Source organism: Olea europaea, chromosome 3 (genome assembly GCF_002742605.1).
Source record: "Olea europaea var. sylvestris chromosome 3, O_europaea_v1, whole genome shotgun sequence".
Lineage (NCBI taxonomy): Eukaryota > Viridiplantae > Streptophyta > Magnoliopsida > Lamiales > Oleaceae > Olea > Olea europaea.
Window position 1 is genome coordinate 23,226,128 of NC_036239.1, and position 23,544 is coordinate 23,249,671.

The 23,544-nt window shown below is 36.4% G+C and overlaps 1 pseudogene; it reads left to right on the top strand.

Annotated features, from left to right (window-relative positions):
- The first annotated feature begins 698 nt into the window (after positions 1–698).
- Positions 699–23,544, top strand: part of LOC111380280 — a 30,687-nt pseudogene continuing 7,841 nt past the window's right edge.

Sequence of the window (23,544 nt, forward strand, 5' to 3'; positions counted from 1 at the left end):
TAAATGAAAAAAGAATTTTTTTTTTATAAGAATACAATTTAATTTTTCATAAAAAATAGAGTTAAACAATAAGAGATGGGAAGAAAAATGGAAATAAATATAATCAATAGAAAAAAATAATCATACATCTAATGTTCGTAGAATGAAAAAGAAATGATAGATTGGATTAAAAAGGGAAAAAAAATTGTGAATGCCTCTCAAAACCTCGTGATTAATGAAAGACAAATTTTGATGTTTTATATGAGTACTTTCTACTTAAAAGTTAATATTCTAACGACTTTTATTAAAGTTTCTGGAAGTCATTAAAATTTGAATATCTCAAGATTTATAAAGAATTCTAAAAAGTCTCAATTGAATACACCATAACTTTTAGAAACTTTTTAAAAAGTCTGTAAAAAATTCAATTAAATACGCCGTGGCTTTAGAGACTTTAAAAGTCTTAATTAAATACATCAATACTTTTTTAAAGAGTATCAAAAAGTCTAAATTGAATACTTAACTTTTTAAATACTAGAAATCGTTAAAAAGTAATGCGAGAAATCGTTGAATTTCTCTACTTCTGTAAATTACTTCTCTCTTCAGAATCAAGAAGGTCCAGAAATTCAAGAAATAAAAAATTGCTGTAAATTTCTTGAATCCTCGATATACTAGCTTGTTATGGGAAAATTACGGCTCATCAATCCATTTTTCGCAGTCCTATGAAATCCTCAAAGCAGAACTGGTTTTCTGTTTTCCAGGAACTTAATGGGCAAGAAACTGGGGTTCTGCAGAATGGGTCATTTGGAATGGCACTCATGTGCATGACCTCAACAGCCAAGGTTAAAATAAGCCCGATTGTGGCTTCATTAACCGCAAATCCGACTTTAGTTTTGGGCTATTGCTCAATCAATAAAGGAATTCTCGAATTTTTGTGTAGAGAGGAAATGGAATTATGTTTTCCTCTGGTGGAATGCCCTCTTCTCACTCTGCTATCTGTACTGCATTAACTACTACTGTGGCTATGTGGCCGACTCACTGTTCCCAGTTTGTTTGGGGTTTAGCTTGACCGTTATGTATGATGCATTGATGCTATTGGTGTGAGCCAGCATGCTGGAATGCAAGCGGAGGTAATTGTTTCTGATGTTGCATTTCCTTCGTTTTCCATTTTATGGTTATTTGTTCATGTGAATGAGCATTACATTGTGAATTGGATGTGGGTAAGCTATTTTAAGTCGTTAATATGTAGCATGTCTTAAAATACTCATGCAATGGAATTCCTTCGAGATAAAAACATTCAACTGAATACTAATAGTTGCTTTCCATGTATTAGTCTTTCTGTTAAACATAGTTACAAGTATTGATGTTGTCAATTTTATCCCGCAAGTGAACGGATCGTTACAAGTGGTAAAGTGGACCTTTTGAGTCCGGATTATTGTTCCCACGAGGAATATACTTTTAACGTTCAATTTATTATTCCTAACTTTTATTTGATGAAAATAAACGAAAACAACGATTGAATGCGATTTTTTTATTTAACTACTAAAAAAATGCGAATGGATGCAATAGAAAATGAGTGAGAATTTAAATAGTAAAGGATATTATGGTGGAACAATTTCACCTAATGGTCACCTTTACTTCGTAAATCAAAATTCATATAACCTAAAGTAGTGTTCGGTCGAATTCTTCTATGATATTCAACTTACCCCTCTCGAGTTCTCGTTAAGTCTATTTAATTAGTTCAATTCCATATCTCTATGCAAATTAAATTTAATGAAACGAAACATTGGTTCTAAGAATTCACACACGACCGCAGCAATCAATATAGGTATCTCTACACGTTATATCGATTTATCGGATTTTAACATGTGGTCTAAACAAATAATCCGCATCTTTACGCAATTATCGTTCACAGATCATCTAATTAGTGGTCAAGTAATTAAATGCATTAAGAACAACATTAAAATCAACACATAAAATATAAAAGCACTAGAATCTTAATTCAACGAAATAAAGGGTTCCAAACAAGTTACGTTGTTCGCCCTAAAATAAAATTTAGCTACGCATAATAATGGAGGAAAAACACAAGTTTATTAGGAAATTCATCACCGGGAATTGATGGAACATGAATAAATTTTCAATTATGCTCCAACCGTACAACTTCGTTTGTGTAATTCTCCCTTTTCTATCTCTGTTTGCGCGTGTATTGATTTCAGCAGTAAGCAACCCAATTCCTTCACCTAGCAGCCGAAATTTCCGTGTGTATGGAGATAAATTTCAGCAGTCAGCAACCTTATTAATTCAATAGTTTTCTTTGCTTCGGTTTCCGTGTCGGCAGCCGCCAATTCACTCCAAACTCGCCTCACTTTCTGTGCTTGAATTTTTTTTTTTTTTTTTTTGATAACCCAGGTGTCCCAGCTTAGCCGGACTAAATTCTGGACCTTTAGCCCCCGGCCCCTCAGTGACTAGTAGCTTGAATTTAGTAATACTCTTGGCTGCCCTCTGTGTGTATGTATCTCTTATGAAAGCAGCCAACAACCCTTTTTTATTCCTCAAGCCAGCTGCAATTTATTTCCCAAGAACTCTCCAATTTCTTTGGTTGCCTCCTCTCCATTTTCCGTGCGTGATGGAGCCGCTATAATTGACTCCAAATTGGAGTCCAATTTTCTCCCATCGACTCCTCCCTTTTTTTTTTTTTTTTTTTTTACAAGGTGTCCTATTCTAGACTAATCCTTGGGTCTGTGATCCGGCCCCTCTCCACACAGTCCGGTTAATCGCAGGATGTGCCTCCAACTGGCCAGGGTCCGAGCGCTCCCCACCTGGTCTGCCAAAGTGCCAAGCAAGCCAATCCAAGTTGCACCTTGCCTTCCAAGAATAATCCTTGCCTTCCAAGTTCCCACTTGCCTTCCAAGAATAAATTCTTGCCTTCCAAATGTTCCCTTGCCTTCCAAGAATAAATCCTTGCCTTCCAAGAGCCCCATGTTTCGAACTCACGACCTCTGCTCTGCCAGGTTTGACAGCGTCCGTCCTTTGCCAGTGGAGAAGTGCCCTGGGGGGCGACTCCTCCCTTTTCTTCTAGGCGTATATGTATGTATATAACTTTCCACCAGCAAACCTATTTCCACAGAGGCACACGTGATCCCTTTAATTTCATTCCCGCTGCAAGTCCAACTAAAGCCCAATTATGTCCATTGCCATTTAATATAATATTTCAATGTTTCATCTTTCCAAAATAATGCAATTGAGTCCTTCAATTTCCGAAATATGAAATTTGATCTCCTATTTTGTATCCAATAGCCAATTTAGTCCTTGTACTTTGGATTGTCACTTTTCGCCAATTTTTTGCCTCTTTCCTTCAATTCCTTTTCGTTCATAAAGTTTTACCAATTAAACATAAAATGCACGAATTTAGGATAAAATTTGTCTAAAAAACTACCAAATATTGTCATTTTAAGTCATCAAATAAGTGTATAAAATACACTTATCAAATATTACCAAACTTAAACATTTGTTTGTTCTCAAACAAAATTAGAACCTAAATAATAACAAACACACAAGTATGCAAAAATATTTGGTTGAACAGTTTAGCTTTTTATCACAAGATTTGAGATCATCGTATGAAATTTACAAACCGCTTCAAAGTCATAATACTAAATCAATATCTACTCTTTCAATGCAAAATCGACGTGTGTGTGTGAAGAATTAAGTAGACATTAATGAATTCACAAGTTATTCCAATTCCCGACCCTCTATGGTCAAATATATTTTTACATTTCTCATTTGATTCACACACCCCCAAACTTATTCTTTTCACTTTTTTCCCAGTGTGTAGCCTAAGGTTGAATATTTCATTACTATCCTTACCCTCTCGAGTTTAGGTAGACTTTACGAGTTGCAAGTCAACACTTCAATTAATAGAGATTCTCCAATTATTTGATTGCTTTGACCTCCAAAACTCAACTAGGCTAATTATCCTCCATCGAAAGTTAAATTCCCTCAAATAAGTGTAAGGAATTAACCAAGGTATTTAGTGTTTTTGCTCTTTTCATGCACTTGATTTTCCTGTTTTTTACAAGTTATTTTATTATTATTATTTTTTATTTTTTTGCATTCTCTCCATTAAGCTTTCCAGATGACCCGTGTAGCAGACTTTAGGCCGATGACTCCCAAATCAGATGATTTTAGGGCACCAGGTTTTAAACACCCTTACAGACTTACTGATCCGAGTAAAAAAGGCTTCGAAGGGAAATTTTCTTTTTCAAATGCCACTTCATCTCTGATTGCTTTCTAAATGACCCCTTTAGTAAGCTTTAAGCCGATGATTCCCAAGTCAGACGACTTTAGAGCACCAGGTTTTAAGATACCCTTACAGGCTTAATTACTCGAGTCATAAAGGCTTTAGAGAGAAATTTAAAATTTTCAAATGTATGTCTTAATTAGTGCAATACCCCTTATCACATACTTATTCAAACAAACCGACCTTCAATTTAAGACTTTCGTCAAGTTTTATCATGTTAATATAAGACAATCCACACATAAATTTTCACATATGGAATCCACATTCACACCGCATCTTCCTACAACTGTAAAGCCACCCCCAAACTGTGCTAAATTTGGTTTAAGGATAAGTAATTTAATATGGTTTAGGTAAAGGATCTACATTCAACTAAATCAACCTATCAATAGCACGAAATAACTCATTTCATCACAATGTCGAACTCAATTCTAGTGCGCTTGTAATATCAGATTTTACAAGGTTAAGTTTCAATTAGTTTAGCATGCATCTCATCCACAATTCATAAATCAATACCAAATCTCAAATTAAATTAGCATAGTCAACCAGACTGTCTAACCCACACAAGCACACAACTAAATAAGAGACATTTATTATTTTTTTATTTTTTTGAAATTTTTTTCTTTTTTTTTTCCTCTTTTATTTATTATTATTATTATTATTTTTTAACGAACACACAAAAAACATATAAACACATGAAAAGTTTTGAAATTTTTTATTTTTTTTGAAATTTTTTTCTTTTTTTTTTCTCTTTTATTTTTTTTAATGAACACACAAAAAACATATAAACACATGAAAAGCAAAAACTAAAAGTTTTTTCACCCTTAAACTTAAAACTGACATTGTTCCCAATGTTATAATGCATAAATAAGCACATAAAGGGGTAGAAATGGAAAGGAAGAAGGTGCTCCCCAAAATTTTTCTTTTGAATGTGTGAGGCAATATATGTGACGACTGGATAATCTTCTTCATCATGTTTTCCCTCGAATATATGTTGGTTTAATTGTTCCACGACGTCATGCCTCTACACATAGCAGTAAATCAAATATTAAAGATTAAATAACATAGAACATGTGTTACTTAGTCCAAACAATCAAAATAACCAACAATAAATTCAAGGGTCTACGGGCAGAAGAGATATGGGTGATGACTCTAGAATAAACTAATAAATTAAACTAAACTATCTTATAACTGGACAAACAAAAAAAAAGCTTGAGTTGCCTCCCAAGAAACGCTTCTTTTAAATCATTAGCTGGACATAGTGCCGCAGTTATTTGGGAACAGCTAGATCAAGACTCTCTTTAGCGGTGGGGAAATCTTCCACATAATGTTTTATGCGTTGGCCATTTACTTTGAAATTTCTTTTAGTTGGATGGTATAATTCAACTGTCCCGTAGGGAAACACCTGAGAGACCGTAAAAGGATCGGACCATCTAGACTTCAATTTTCTTGGAAAAAGCTTAAGTTGGGAATTGTAAAATAGCACTTGATCCCCCACTCGGAAAATTCGTTGCCTGATATTCTTGTCATGCCACTGCTTTGTCCTTTCTTTGTAGATGGATGTATTCTCATATGCCTCTCTTCTAAATTCCTCCAACTCATGTAGCTGTAGTACTCTTGTTTTTCCAGCTTTTTTGAGGTCCATGTTTAACTGCTTCAATGTTCAGTATACTCTGTGCTCAAACTCCACTAGTAGGTGACATGCTTTCCCAAAGACTAGTCGGTATGGGGACATTCCTATAGGTGTCTTGTAAGCTGTGCGATATGTCCATAAAGTATCATCCAATGTTTTTGACCAATCCTTGCGAAATGCATTCACAGTGACCTCCAAAATTCTTTTCAATTGTCTATTTGACGTTTCCACTTGTCCATTTGTCTGAGGGTGATAAGGAGTGGCAATTCGATGTTGTACCCCGTACTTATGCAAAACTGCCTGGAATAACCGATTGCGGAAGTGCGTTCCACCATCACTTATAATGGCCAGGTGATCCATAGCGGTTAAATATGTGTTTCTTTATGAAGTCCACCACTACCCTTGCATCATTTGTAGGCAATGTTTTAGCTTCCACCCATTTTGAAACATAGTCCACCGCCACCAGGATGTACTGATTGTTGTAAGATGATGGAAACGGACCCATAAAATCAACCCCCCAGACATCAAATATTTCCACTTCCAAAATGTTGTTAAGTGGCATCTCGTGACGCGCTGATATGTTACCTGTTCTTTAACACTTATCGCATGACCTACAGAAACTGTGGCAGCCCTTGAACAATTTAAGCTAAAAGAAACCACATTGGAGCACCTTTGCTGCTGTTTTAGTGAGGCCAAAGTGCCCTCCATAAGCTGAAGCATGTGCTCGTGAAAGGATGGGTTTCATCTCATCCTCAGGCACACATCTCCTAATCATCTAGTATGCCCCTCTCCTATATAAATTTTAGATCATCCCAATAATAGAATTTCGCTTCATAACTGAGCTTCTTCTTTTGCTGATAGGTGAGATCCGGATCCATATAGCCACTGGCTAAGTAATTAACAATGTCTGCATACCACGGAGCTTTTTCTACTTGTAGTAACTGTTCATCTGGGAAGACCTTATTAATATTCACATCATCTGAATCCTTCAGCTACTCTATCCTTGATAAGTGATCCGCTACCTGATTTTCTGTTCCTTTTTTATCACGAGTTTCGATGTCAAATTCTTGCAGTAATAGCACCCAGCGAATTAGCATTGGTTTCACATCCTTCTTCTCAAACAAATACTTCGGAGCTGTATAGTCTATATAAGCTATCACCTTGGACCCAATCAAATAAGAACGGAATTTGTCAAAAGCAAAAACAACTGCGAGCATTTCCTTTTCAGTTGTTGCATAGTTGATCTGAGCATCAGTCAATGTTTTGCTAGCGTAGTAGATAACATGAAATACTTTTCCGTTGCGTTGTCCAAGCACTGCCCCCACTACAAAATCACTGGCGTCACACATGAGCTCAAAAGGAAATTCCCAATCTAGAGCCACTATCACAGGTGCCGATGTCAATTTTTCTTTCAAAGTGTTAAAGGCTTTCAAACACTCATCAGAAAATTGAAATGGTATATCTTTCTCTAGCAGATTGCACAACGGTTTTGTAATTTTTGCAAAGTCTTGAATGAATCTTCTGTAAAACCCTGCATGTCCCAGAAAACTCCTAATCTCCTTTACTAAATTAGGTGGCTGCAATTTCTCAATCACCTGTATTTTGGCTTTGTCCACTTCAATGCCATGTACAGAAATTCGATGTCCCAGTACTATTCATTCCTTTACCATGAAATGACATTTTTCTCAATTAAGTACAAGGTTCTTCTCCTCACATCTTTGCAATACAAGAGCCAACCGATCCAAGCAATCCTCAAATGAATCTCCAAACACAGAAAAATCGTCCATAAAAATCTCAATATACTTTTCTACCATGTCAGAAAAGATGGTCATCATGTATCGTTGAAAGGTTGCCGGTGCATTGCATAAACCAAAAGGCATTTTTCTAAATGTAAATGTTCCATAAAGGAATGTGAAGGTTGTCTTCTCTTGGTCTTCTGGAGCAATTACTATCTGATTGTACACTGAATATCCATCCAGAAAGCAATAATGAGAATGTCCTGCCAACCTTTTCAACATCTGATTAATGAATGGCAATGGATTCTGGTTGCATTATTTAGCTTCCTATAATCTATACATACTCTCTACCCTGTCACTAACCGTGTTGGTATCAACTCGTTGTTCTCGTTCTTCTCCACTGTTATTCTACCCTTTTTAGGTACAACATGTACATGACTCACCCACGAACTTCAGATATGGGATAAATTATTCCTGCATCCACTAATTTCAACACTTCTTTTCGCACGACTTCTTTTAAGGTTGGATTCAATCGGCGTTGTCCTTCCACTGATGCCCTTGACCCGTCCTCCATTAAAATCTCGTCTATGCAAAGAGTTGGACCGATCCCTCTTATGTCAGCTATTGTCCATCCAATTGCCATTTTATGCTGCCTGAGTACCTTCAACAATTTATTCTCTTCTTCCCTTGTCATATCATTTGCAATGATTACTGGTAGTGTTGTAGATTCTCCCAAATCTGCATAAAAAAGATGGGAAGGTAAGGGCTTTAGTTCAAGAGTGGGTGCCTTTTCCATTGAGGGTATCGGGGAAGAAGGGTTGTCACCAAGAGATTTATATTGCCAATGCCTTCTTCCTATGGGTTGCTCGGCTAAGTTGACAACACATTCAGCTTTTCCTACATTTGTTGCTTTCAATTGCGCAAGTTCTGCCTCACAAAGATTTGTGTGATGCTCTATATCAAATATATCCGCCACAAGCTCTTCAAGAACATCAACTTGGCAGCAAGTGTCGGAAGTCAATGGGTATTTCATTGCCTTGAACACGTTGAATATGACTTGCTCATTGTCCACTCGAAAAATCATTTTTCCATCATTCAATGCTCTACTAGTAGCTAAGAAGGGTCTTCCCAAGATCAGAAGAATATTTGTCAACTTTGACCAGCACATCTTCAATAATTTCTTTTGGTCGTTTGATCGATCTGTCGGCCAGTTACGAAGAGATTGTTGTAGGTTTTGCTTCTCATAATCCAAGAGACCTGTAGACAGAGATAGACATCAAATTAACACTGGCACCTAAATCATATAAAGAATGTTCAAAGAAATTAGAACCAATTGTACAAGGTATAGTGAAACTCCCTGGGTCTTTTAGTTTAGGAGGTAGCTTTCTCAATAGTATTGCACTGCACTTCTTGTTCAGTCTCATGTTCTTCCAGCTTCCTTTTGTTAGTTAGGATCTCTTTCAAGAATTTTCTGTAGCTAGGCATTTGGGCAATTGCGTCTGCAAATGGAATATTGATGTGTAGTTTCTTGAAAATCTCCACAAACTTGGCAAACTGATTATCTAACTTCTTTCTTTGTAACCTTTGAGGGAAGGGAATTGGTGGCACATAAGCCTTCACGGGGCTAGGTGTTCTCACTGCAGGTGTTTCTTTCTTTTCGTTCTCCTTGTCAGTTGGTTGTTCAAACTCTATTTCTATTCCAACCTCTTCACCCATTATTTTCTTTTCTTTTCGCTCTGGTCTCTTCACATGTATTTCTGAAAGTTGCACCCCACTCCTGGTAGTAATAGCTTGCACTTGCTCTTTTGGATTAACCATCGTGTTGCCTGGGAATTTCTCTTGTGGACGTTCTGCAAGCTGTTGAGCTATCTGACCAATTTGTGTTTCCAGCTTCTTGATTGACGCTTACTGATTCTAAAAGTTAGTGTCAATCTGCTGAAACACCTTGTCAGTCTTCTGCATGTACTAGTTGAACATCTCCCCCAAACTTGATTTTTTCTCCTGTTGGGCATTATTTGAACTGTTCCCTTGCTGATTATCCGACCATCTGATGTTTGGGTGTTGTCTCCATCCTGGGTTGTACGTTGAGCAAATGGATTAAAATTTCGAGACCCATTCTGAATGAAATTGACCTGTTCGTTGGGATAGCCTATAGATGTGTAGTTTTCTGTCAGATGATTAGCCTCGCAGTTATCGCATGATGGACCAGCTGTCACTGCATGTGATCCTTTCGTTTGTGATTTTACCAATAACTCCACCTGTTTTGTCAATGCTACTATTTGGGCGTTGGTAGCTTCTGTGCTGTCTAACTCATACATTCCTCCTGTTTTCGGTGGCGCCACTCTTTTCGATGAGAACATTGAATGTGTAGTGGCAATCAACTCAAACAGTTCCATGGTTTGCTGCACAGATTTTCCTATAATTGATCCTCCAGCCGAGGCATCGACTTGGGATTTTGACAGTGGTGTAAGTCCAGTGTAGAAGAATTGCACTTGATTACCTATAGTAATTCCATGGTTTGGGCATTTTCTCATCATCTCATTAAACCTATTCCATGCTTCGTGATAGCTTTCTTCCTCTTTCTGTTGAAAAGTTTGAATTTTCAATCTGATTTTAGCTACCCTCGCAGATGGGAAAAATATATTTTAGAACTTCCTGGTTAGTTCTTCCCATGTAGTAATGCTGGCGTGAGGCTCAGCATCTAACCACTCCAATGCAGCATCTCTCAATGTAAACGGGAATAGTCGTAGTTTAATAGCATCTTCATTGACCCTCGGAGCATGAAAGTTCTGACAGTTTCTGAGTAATCTAGAGATATGCGTGTTTGGATTCTCATGAGGTAGCCCGTAGAATTGCAGGGTGTTGCTCATCAAGTTAATCCAATTTGGCCTAATCTGAAAGTTATTCACCCCAAAATTTGGATACACGATACTACAGCACATGAGTGCTGCTATAGGTGTCAGGAACTTTGATATTGGCAAATCACCTTCATTTATTTCCCCTCACTGATGCTGTTGTTCCGGTGGTGCCACCACTCTTGTGACCATTTGTCCAATCAGCCGAATAGGTATAGGGATTTGTTGATTGTCAGCCATTTGATGTTGCTTTTTTTGTTTGTGTTCTTTGCGTCTTCGTCTGAAGGTATGTTCTATCTCCGAATCAAACGGTTCGAGATGTTCGTCTTTGGCACGGAGTATACAACGAATACAATTTATCTGTAAATAAAAGAAAAATAAACAAATTAAATAACAATTAAAATAAAAATTAATTAAGACTAGAAGAAATAGTCCCTGGCAACGGCGCCACAAACTTGTTGTCGATTTTATCCCACAAGTGAACGGATCGTAACAAGTAGTAAAGTGGACCTTTTGAGTCCGAATTATCGTTCCAACGAGGACTATACTTTTAATGCTCGATTTATTATTCCTAACTTTTATTTGACGAAAATAAACGAAAACAACGATTGAATGCGATTTTTTTATCTAACTACTAAAAAAATGCAAATGGATGCAACAAAAAATGAGTGAGAATTCAAATAATAAGGGACATTAGGGTGGAACAATTTCACCTAATGGTCATCTTTACTTCGTAGATCAAGATTCATACAACCTAAAGTAGTGTTCGGTCGAATTCTTCTATGGTATTCAACTTACCCCTCTCGAGTTCTCGTTAAGTCTATTTAATTAGTTCAATTCCATATCTCTATGCAAATTAAATTTAATGAAACGAAACATTGGTTCTAAGAATTCACACACGACCGCAGCAATCAATATAGGTATCTCTACACGTTATATCGATTTATCGAATTTTAACATGTGGTCTAAACAAATAATCCGTATCTTTACGCAATTATCGTTCACAGATCATCTAATTAGTGGTCAAGTAATTAAATGCATTAAGAACAACATTAAAATCAACACATAAAATATAAAAGCACTAGAATCTTAATTCAACGAAATAAAGGGTTCCAAACAAGTTACGTTGTTCGCCCTAAAATCAAATTTAGCTACGCATAATAATGGAGGAAAAACACAAGTTTATTAGGAAATTCATCACCGGGAATTGATGGAACGTGAATAAATTTTCAATTATGCTCCAACCGTACAACTCCGTTCGTGTAATTCTCCCTTTTCTGTCTCTGTTTACGCGTTTATTGATTTCAGCAGTAAGCAACTCAATTCCTTCACCTAGCAGTCGAAATTTTCATGTGTATGGAGATAAATTACAGCAGTCGGCAGCCTTATTAATTCAACAGTTTTCTTTACTTCGGTTTTCGTGTCGACAGCCGCCAATTCACTCCAAACTTGCCCTACTTTCTGTGCTTGAATTTAATAATACTCTTGGCTGCCCTCTGTGTGTATGTATCTCTTATGAAAGCAGCCAACAACCCTTTTTTATTCCCCAAGCCAGTTGCAACTTATTTCCCAAGAACTCTCCAATTTCTTTGGTTGCCTCCTCTCCATTTTCCGTGCGTGATGGAGCCGCCATAATTGACTCCAAATTGGAGTCCAATTTTCTCCCACCGGCTCCTCCCTTTTCTTCTAGGCGTATATGTATGTATATAACTTTCCACCAGCGAACCTATTTCCACAGAGGCACACGTGACCCCTTTAATTTCATTCCCACTGCAAGTCCAACTAAAGCCCAATTAAGTCCATTGTCATTTAATTTAATATTTCAATGTTTCATCTTTACAAAATAATGCAATTGAGTCCTTCAATTTCCGAAATATGAAATTTGATCTCCTATTTTGTATCCAATGGCCAATTTAGTCCTTGTACTTTGGATTGTCGCTTTTCGCCAATTGTTTGCCTCTTTCCTTCAATTCCTTTTCGTTCATAAAGTTTTACCTATTAAACATAAAATACAAGAATTTAGGATATAATTTGTCCAAATAACTACCAGATATTGTCATTTTAAGTCGTCGAATAAGTGTATAAAATACACTTATCAATTGACCATTAAACTAGTTTCCATGCTGCTCAAACACGAGATATCACATGAAACTGTGATAATTTTGTTCAAAAATACCGTAATCTTTTTGTTTTTATACACTTGAGATGCAAGTTTTATGCATTTCGACTTGTTACAACTTGTACACTAGTCATGTGTTTCTTCCTGTCTCTTCGCATCCAAAAAGGTGTTTCAAATTTTCAATCATTAGCCATTACAACTAGAACGACGAATTGCATTTACCTTTTTGAACTTGTTACATTTCTGTTGCATTATGCATGTACTGAGCCGCAGACCACATGATAATGATATTCTCTTAGGTCAACTTGAACTTGTCCTCGACCTTTGGTTTGGGTATAAATGGATTGCCAACGGTTATGATTTCTGTCTTAAACTTCAAATCAAAAGAAGCATTTGTATCCTCTTTATGCCCTGGACTGGAGTTTTGCGGAACTGAATTTGCATGTAGTTGGAAGTTTCAGTTGATGTTTACTAATTTAACTTATTTAAATAAATGACAAATTCAACTTACTCAAATAAATGACGTGTCCTAACTTGATCTGTTCTGGAAGTGATTATCTAGAAAAAGTCGAGTGGTTAAGAAATGTGTTATTGGTGGTTGGTAATACTTTTGCTTGCTAAATTTGCTCTCAAGTACATGATTAAGTTTGTGAATGGAATATTTCTAGGTGAGACTGCAGGATCAATGAACTGAGATTGTTGGCACTTGGCACCCTTCATTTGATGACATTGATAAATAAATATGTTTGCATTTCTAATCTAACTTATAATAAAAAAAGGAAAGAGGGTCTACTATTGATGCAATAATAAATTAATCCAATTTTATTGTGCATGATGTTATTTTTTATTTTTCATTTTGCTTATGTCAAACAAATGTTCTTCCACACATCATGCCAGTAGCATTAAAAAAATAATTATATCAAACAAATGTTCTTCCACACATCATGCCACTAGCATTAAAAAAATAATAATAATTTTAGTAAATTTAAAATGTCACGAGAAAAAAAAAACTATTCGCACAGCGCGGAGAGATGGCAAACCATTTGCGTAGTAAAAAAGGAAAAAAAACTCTCCACACTATACGGAGAGATGACAATCCATGTGCGGAGTGCAAAGTGTATATATATATATATATATATATATATATATATATATATATTGGCAAACTCTCTGTACAGTGCGAAGTTAAAAAATAAAATTCCGCACAGTGATTGTCACGTGCGTTGCATGAATTTTAGCTTTATCGTATTTTTATCAGTGTATGAATTTTGATTTTTTGGAAAGTTTTTGAAACAATATCTAGAAATATTTCTATAATATAAGAAAATAATTGCAAATTATTTTTACAATTGTATAACAATATTGTATCATCTAGAAAAAATATACTTGTATATTTCATACTTGAATAAAAAATAGACGAGATTATATAAATTATTTTGCTTGTATTCTTTGATAGTGTTGATATGATTGAGTTGAATGTGAAGATTATAATTCTAAATTTTGTGTAATTCAATGTTGAAAAATTGAAGATTGAGCATCATATTCATGTGCATTTATATTTTATGCTTCATATATATTTATTTTATGCTTATGTTAAAAAAATAAAAATTTGAATTTTTTTTAAAATTCGGTTTGGTAAGTGAATGTACGGTGTTCTGCATTCTCGGTATTTGTAAATGCAAAAATCGGTATATAAAAATTTAGTAAGCTGCAAATACGGTAGGTAGCAGATACGGTAAGCTGCAAATACGGTAAAGTAAAAATACGATAAGTTATTTGCAAATATGGTAGGCTGAAAATACGATAAGTTACAAATACGGTAGGCAGCATATACAGTAAGTTATTTGCAAATACGATAGGCTGCAAATACGGTAGGCAGCATATAGTGCCTGCAAATACGTTAAACTGCATATATGGATTTTAGATTTGTTATAAATGTATAAAATTTATTAAATATTGAATTTTTTAAGTATTAAATGTTGTAATTCAATATTGTTTCATTTTTTATAATTGTATTTCCGAAAAAAAAGTGGTTATGAAATTGCTAATTTTTAAATGTGTTTGTTTGTTGAAGATAAAAATGAATTTTTTTATATTATTTGTAAAAAAAATTTATTGTAATTTTATTAGCGTAATGAAAAGATTTATTATGCATTTTTTATTTTTTGCATTTTGTGAAGAATTTTGTTTATGGTGATTGACAAATATTCTTCCACACACGCATCATGCCAACAATATTAAAAAATAATAATAATAATTTTAGTATATATAAACTCCATGAGACAAAAAAAAAATATTCGCACATGAGCAAAAAAAAAAAGACTCCGCAAAGTTCGGAGAGATGACAAACTATCTCTCCGCACAGTATAAAGAAAAAAACAAAAACTCTAGGGACTTTATCTGCAAGTTCCAAGAGGCATTTTCTCAAACAATTTTTGAGCAATGCATTGAACACTTTAATTCCTTGCTTACAACTCGAAAGTATAATTTCATTGAAAATTATATCCGCTTTTAATGTCCAAGAGCTGTTATCAAGTAAGTGTAAAATATTAAATTTGGGTGGTAACCTAGAGCTTCCATTTGTGAAAGTAATGTCATGGTACTATCAATATCCCCTTCGTTGCATAACTCACATATTATTTCATTGTATGAATTACAAGAAAGCTCCTTTTCAATACTGTAAATATGATTTGCATGCTCAGAAATTGAGCTGTGACTGAAATTTAAAAAAGACACAATTGATTTTGAGCCATGTTTTTCAACTCTGTTTCGTTGTATATACGAAAAATTTACAATCTTAAAATTTAACTTGTAATTAAGGATTTGAAAACAATTCTTCACACTGTGCAGAGAGTTAGTTTGTCATCTCTCCGCATTGTGTGGAGAGTTTTTTTTTTACTCCGCACATGGTTCAACTCTTTCCGCACTGTGCGAAGAGGTTTTTTTTCTCTCCGCACTTTTTTTTACTCCGCACATGGTTCAACTCTCTACGCACTGTGCGGAGAGTTTTTTTCTCTCCTCATTGTGCAGAGAGTTTTTTTTTTACTCTCCGCACTGTGCGGAGAGTTGGTTTGTCATCTCTCCGCACTGTGCGGAGAGTTTTTTTTACTCCACACTGTGCCAAGAGTTTGTCAACTCTCCATACATGGTTCAACTCTCTCCGCACTCTACGGAGAGGTTTTTTTCTCTCTGCACATTTTTTTATTTTTATTCCGCACTTGGTTCAACTCTCTACGGAGAGTTTTTTTTTCCAATTTTACAATATTGAATTACACAAAATTTAGAAATATAATATTCGCGTTTAATTCAATCATATCAACACTATCAAAAAATACAAGCAAAATAGCTTGTATATTTCTTATTCAAGCATGAAATATACATGCATATTTTTTTGTGGATAACATACTGCCATGCAATTATAAAAATAATTTGCAATTATTTTCTTATATTATGAAAAAAAATTTAGATATTACTTCAAAAATTTTCCAAAAAACTAAAATTCATATATTAATAAAAATACGATAAATACAAAATTCGTGCAATGCACGTAATAGCGACTAGTTCTTTGAAGTGTTGAATTAGTTCAAGGGAATGAAACCAATACTTGGCCCTTCGCGGCTTCTTTCTCACCAGTCACACACTTCAACTCAATGACCCTGATTTGATTAGGATTGGACATGGTTCGATCCGAAATGTTCGGGTATTTAATAAGTAGAAGCGTCAGGTCCAAATTTAATTATGAAATCGTTCGGGTCCAGTTCCATTCGGTTCGGCTCGGTTCTCAGGTTCCGTATTATAATTATTTTTTTAATATTTACAAAGTTACATTAATTCAACTAATGATATATTCAATTTTAACTCTTACAAAATAACGTAGTCCAATTTTATGTGTCTTTTACGTCTCTTTTTGTGGAGTTTTTCATTAATTTGATTGTTAAAATTATAAGAAGAAGAAGATAGCGAGCTCACAATAATTAAGAGAGGCATTGTCAAACTTCATTTCGATTTCTCCAGAACAGTAGAAATGCACTACGGTAGAGTAACAAGTTTTAATAAAATTTAGATCAATTTGATTAAATTGATTTTGAATTGAAAATTAGAAATAGGAAAAATCATATTTTGGGTTTGAACTAAATTAATTAGTTAGCAAATTTATTTTGAAAAATAAAATAATTTGACTTATTTAAAATTAATTAATTAAAAAAATTAGAGAGATTCAATTCTCATTCGGTTCTTGATCTAGAACCGAGAACATAACCAAATTCTTCGATTCTCGATTCAAATAATCGTTCAAACATTTAACATAAAAGGAACCGCCCAGTTCAAGTCGTGTCAGGTTGGGTTTGATTGGTTTACCTCGAGAGTTAGATTCGATAGTTAGCAACTGGCACGCGACTTCATTAATGTGCCTTGGAGCATGTTTTGCTAAGTTCAAGAGTAATTGTAAGTTACTTTTATGTGAATTCGTGTCCTTGTTATTTACATTTAAGTAAAAATAATTATTTGTTTGAAAGTAACTCTTGCCTTGTTTCGAGATAAGCAATTCATGCAATAAAAAGAACTATAGGACTTATTTACTTGCCCACTCATGCTGTTGCAGTGGTTCTGTTAACTTTTTTTCTTTTGATTTTAGTTGTTAAGACGCTTTCTACTAGTGCGCTTTTTTGCGTGTGATTAATGATATTAAACGATGTATAACTTATTGTTGACATATAAAAATTCAGTCCAAATTGAACGGCCCAAGGAATGAAGCCCAATTGGAGGATCCCCAAATCAAATAGCCCAAAGAACGAAGCCCAATCAGACAATTCAGGATGAAGGCCCAAATAGGGAGGCCCATGAACGCGGTAACACCATCGCCCAAACTTGCAAGTCGCCCAGGATCTGAGCGAATGGAGTGCCATGCAGTCGCCCAGAACTGCTAATCTATTCTCGTCCAAACCTTCGAGTCGCCTAAGGTCTTAGCAAACATGAAGTGTTATGGTTATCAAGAAGCGCAGTTATCAAAGCAGTTATTAAGCAGCCCTATCACGTTCCACGATTCAAGGAATTCAATTGAAAACGGTTGAACGACAAAGAGTAATGACAGCAGTTAGAAAAGGAAGTTCCATGACAAGTTGGCCATTACGAGGAAAGTGGGCAATTATAGAACGATCAAGCAGTTTTTAGGCGGTTGATCACAAAGAGATCATCCAGGGAGTATAAAAGGAAGAAAAGACATAGAGCAAAGGTCCCCGAATCAAAAACTCTCAAACAGAGAATATGTAATTTTAAATTTCTTAGTTTAGATTTAAACACTTCTTTCAGTAACTCGTGTGCTTGCGCCCTTTGGAGGCATTCTGTTTTTACTTTCCGATTGTAAAGTCATCGCCAATAAAAACGCCACTTTTTGGGACTTTGTCTCAAGAGGTTTGTCCCTTACACAATTATCTGATCCCTTTTTAATTATTAGCGACTAACCCGCGCGAAACAATTTGGCACGCCCAGTGGGACAGTAGTGTTTGGTGTTGAAAATACAAAAGGTGAAACAATATGCCTCAAAGATCCAATAAGGAAGCAGCAAGTCAGGGAGGAGTCCAGTCTGTGATCGAGCAATATGAGGAGCAGCATGCCTCTCCACGAACAGATGGACAGAATCAGAGCAATAACAGTCGTTACGAACCAATGACAGAGTTGAGTCCTCGAACTATGCGTGCATTACTTGGAGAACTCACACAAGATGTCGTTGAACAGGTAAATCTTCGAAATATTCATAATATGGAAAGATTTACCCAAAATGGGAATGCAAATTATGACAACATGGCCAAACAACTAAACACTTTGAACGAAATAATAAATAAGTTAGTAGGCCAAATATGTCAACCGGTTCTGCCTCTTGCAAACCACTTTCAAACTAGGACAATTGTGGGACATAATCCCTCAGTCCTAAATTCGAATCAAGGGATAGAACCACTTTCTGGTCCCTCTACTTCAAACCAAGGGGGTGGTGCAGCGCAAAATCAAAACAATGGTAGTGGTACGCCTAACTTGGGGGGTAATCCAAATGTAAGAGATAATGTCCTAAGTAATGGACAGAATACCCCACGTGTTAATGAGGGAATAGATGTTCAGGCTAATGGTAATGGCCCATATCATGGTAACTTTGTTGCCAATCAAGGACCAAATATCAGGCCTCATACAAATCAACCAGTTAACCAACCTGTAGGAATTCCATATGACCCCAACGTCATGTTGAGGAATCAGATTATGAAAATCATACAGGATCAGATGGCTTTTGAGATGCGTCCTGTCATTAGGCCGACTTACACAAAGCCATATCTTGATTGGGTAGACCAAGCATATCCATGGCCTAGAGGGTATAAAGTGCCAGAATTCTCACTGTTTACCGGTTTAGGGGAGGTGTCTATTCTAGAACACATAGGGCGATTCACATTGCAAAGTGGTGATGTAACTAATTACCATAAAATGAGATTTTTCCCTAGTTCATTAACAGGAGTAGCTTTCTCCTGGTTCATCAACTTGCCAGCGAACTTTGTTCAAACATGGCAACAATTGGAACAATTATTCCACGCTCAATTTTATAAAACTGTGTCTGAAGTTACTTTGGCTGATTTGGCGAATCTACGTCAAATGCCAAACGAATGGGCAGAAAGTTTTCTCCAAAGGTTCAAGACAACAAGAAGCAAGTGTTTTGTACCTCCGCCCGAAAAAAAATTTGTCAAAATCGCTCAAGGTTGTTTGAACTTTGATTTAAAAAAGAAATTCCAAGACAAGGAATTTCCTGACCTTTTTCAGATGAGTGTGAATGTGATTAGGTATAAACGACTGATAAGAGAAGAAGAGCAGATGCAAAATTCTAGTAAAGGGACTTATTACAAAGACCCAAATTTTGACGTTCATACCATCAGCGACGAGTCATACGATCAAGCCAAAATGTGTTTGGCTGAATTGGTCAAAAGAGACACGTATACTTGTCCTATAATGGCTAAGTCTAGACCATCGGGCAAGGATGAGCCCATGAAAGATGGAAACATAAAGGCTAGAACGTTCTCGTTTGATGTAACCAAAGCTGACCTTATATTTGATAAATTATATAGGGATAAGCAGATAAAGCTGAGCAATAAGCATAAATTGCCAAATCCTGAACAAATTAAGGGTAAAAAATATTGTAAGTGGCATAATGCATGGTCACATTTGACTAACAATTGCTTGGTTTTTCACCATGTATTGCAGGATGCCATTGAATCAGGACGAATTACGTTCAACGATAAGAAGAAGATGGCAGTGGATGAAAATCGTTTTCCACAGTCACTTGGAGTGAACATGGTGACGTCTGGTTTCAAAAACAAGTTGTCAAAATTCAAATTGGTCATAGATGATGGAGAAGAAGACCTTGAACCACATCCCAGTGTCTTTGAACGAATCAAGGGGAAGGAGCTAAAAAAGGACGAAGACGTCCTGTGTGCAAGATGTAAAAGAGAAGTGAGTGGGAACACGGAGAAACCAGGGATATGGCAGCATCCCCATCGCCCTACTTTCTTCTCAAACACTCAGCCTGGTAGAGGGCGAGGTATATCATTCTATAGAGGACCGCCTTTTGAGAGGCAGTTCAGATCAGTAAATAGTGGGAGAACATTCAGGTCGCAACCTCGCCGACCAAATGTATGGCATTCATTCCAGTATAGTGCAGGGATGGCGATACCCTTCAATGAGATAACTAGAACCCAGCAAAGGCGTTTCCAAAGAAATTATGGACGAATGATGAGACAACAACAGGGGGTGTCACATCCTAAGGCGCCTAAACTACTCAAAGTAACCAACCAAAATGTTCTCAAGGACAGTGAAGAAAATGGTACAGACAAATCAATGAAAGAGTTGCCAGAAACTTTTTCTGGGAGATCAAAATTTGAGCGAGACAGAAGGGATGGAGAAGATCCAGATCAGTCCCTTACTATCAAGTTCGGTACGTTACCTCCTGTCGTGGCTAATAATTACTTACTGGCCAATGAATTCAAGAATAAAGAAAAAGAAGAAGAAGAAAGGGAGGACAACGAAGGAGAGGCTTGCGTGCTGGAATGTGAAGAAGGCCAGACTTCTAGAGAGACCTACAATGATGAAGAAGACGACGAGATGACAGACATCAAAGAAGAAATCGATCTAGAAGCAGAAAAAAGAAGGAGAGGAGTATCGCACAATATTCTGTTAAAGCAACTACATTGAGAGGGAGTTCGCGAAGTAGACTTGTTGGGAGAACCATCTGGGCGTTCTTTCGATTTCTACGTACTGTACGGGACGCCCAAAAGGAAGAAGAGAGTGCCTCACTCTGAAAAGTATGGATCACCTCCAAGAATAATGCCCCCTCCCACAGGTTGGGTAACTGATGAAGAAGCATTAGAAAACAGTAAGGAGGAAATTCAGGAGACAGAGGCTCAGCGTGATATGCTGCACGTCGACTTATCACAGGAGGATAATTCGACAAAAAATAAGCAGGAAGTAGAAATAGAGGCTGCCGAAAAGGTTATTTTTAAACGGCCAGCCATGAAGTTGACTAAACACTTGAGGCCATTGTACGTTAAAGCTCTAGTTAACGGCATCCCTGTGGTAAAAGTGATTATCGACAATGGAGCAGCTATAAATACCATTTCATTTAGGATGATGAGGAAATTTGCAAAGACAGAGGGTAACATGATTCCAACAGAAGTCATCCTTACGAGTTTCAATGGAGGAGCAACTTCAGCTAAGAGAGTTATGCCATTGGACATAACTATAGGGACAACTACTAGGACCACAGTCTTCTTTGTAATAGATGGTCCTACTAGTTACAATGTGTTACTAGGAAGAGATTGGATACACGGAAGTCGCTGCATACCCTCATCACTCCATCAATGCCTGGTCTTTTAGAACAACAAGGGTGAAGCAGAGGTGGTAAAGGGCCGATCATAGGCCTTTTGTCGTAGAAGAAAACTCAGTGGAAAGGTTCATGTACGAAGGAAACTATGGACCTGTTAGGGTAGTCCAAGATGGGGAAGAAACTCAGATTGTCGCACAGAGTGAAGAGCCATTTTCAGTGGACGCACTCACTGAAATGTTCAGCCAAATGAGACCAAATATAGTGGTCTTAGAAGAGCCAGTAATTGGCAAAAGAATAATCAAGGAGTCTTGAATGAATTCTAAGCCACAAAAGCAAATGGCCGATATTCAGGCCTTCAAAGCCAGATTAATGGCTTTCAATAAAGAATGCAAGGACAAAACGAAAGAAGAGGCAGCCCTAAGAGCGCTGAAAGACAAATGGGCAGTATTCGAGTTAGAACAAAGCATTGGCCGAGAAGTCAACAAGGTGGACTGTTTAGAAGAAGAAGTACTTACAAAGGAATTGGACGACGAAGTGATGCGGATCATCAAACATGGATACGCTCAAGCACAAGACCCTCTGATCAAAGTAAATATTGGCAATGAAGGAGAAGATCGTCCAACATTTATCAGGCAGATGCTCGATCAAGAGGTTAGTGATAAATTAATCGCTTTGCTAAAGGAGTATAAAGATTGTTTTGTTTGGGAATATGAACAAATGTCTGGTTTAGATAGAGACTTGGTGGAATATAGGTTACCAACTAAGCCTAATTTTAAACATCATAGTCAACCTCCTAAACATTTTGCTCCTAATGTACTCCCTGAGATTAAGAAAGAGATAGAGCGATTATTGAAAGCAAGCTTTATTAGAACAGCCAAATATGTCGAATGGTTGTCCAATATCGTGCCAGTACTTAAAAAGAATGGTAAACTAAGGGTGTGCATAGACTTTAGGAATTTAAACATAGCTACACCCAAAGATGAGTATCCAATGCCCACGGTGGATTCTTTAGTAGACTCAACTGCCGGATACGTCATGTATTCTTTCATGGATGGGTATTCAGGATACAATCAAATTTATATGGCTGAAGAAGACATACACAAAACTGCCTTTAGATGCCCTGGATCTCTAGGATGTTTTGAATGGGTGGTCATGCCTTTCGGCCTAAAAAATGCAGGAGCAACTTATCAAAGGGCAATGAACTTAATCTTTCATGATATGATAGGCAAGTTTGTTGAAGTGTATGTAGATGATATAGTGGTCAAATCTATTAAAGAAGAGGACAATTTCGAACAGTTAAGATGTTCGTTTGAGCGAATGAAGCAATATAAGTTAAAGTTGAATCCCTTGAAATGTACATTTGGTGTTAATGTATGGAACTTTCTTGGTTTCTTGGTACACAAAAGAGGGATTGAACTTGATAAAAATAAAGCGAAGGCCATTTTAGAGGCCAAACCACCTAATAACAAAAAAGAATTGCAAAGGTTTTTAGGCCAAATAAACTTTTTAAAATGCTTTATTTCTAACTGTGTAGGGCGAACTAAAGTCTTTTCACCGCTCTAAAAGCTGAAAAATCAGGACGAATTCGTCTGGAAAGAAGAACATCAAAAGGCTTTTGAAAACCTGAAGACATATTTATCAAGTCCACCAGTGTTGGTGTCACCAATCCAAGGACGCCCAATGAAAGTATACGTATCGGCTGAAAAAGAATCAATAGCTGGAATGGTCGCGCAGGAAGACCAATTTAGTGAAGAAAGGGCAATTTACTACTTAAGTAGGAGGTTAACAAAATGTGAATGTAATTACTCTGCTATCGAAAAATTATGCCTTGCATTGTATTTCAGATGTACAAAATTAAGGGCTTATTTATGGCCCGTAACCATTTATTTAATTTCTAAAGTAAATTTAGTTAAGTATATGTTCTCTCACCCTATTTTACACCAAATGGTAGGCCTTTGGACATTAGCTTTATCAGAATTCGAGATACAATATATACCCCAAAAGGCAGTCAAAAATCAGGCTTTGGCTAACTTTCTAGCCGATCATCCATGCCTTGACATGCCTGAAGAAATTGAATTAG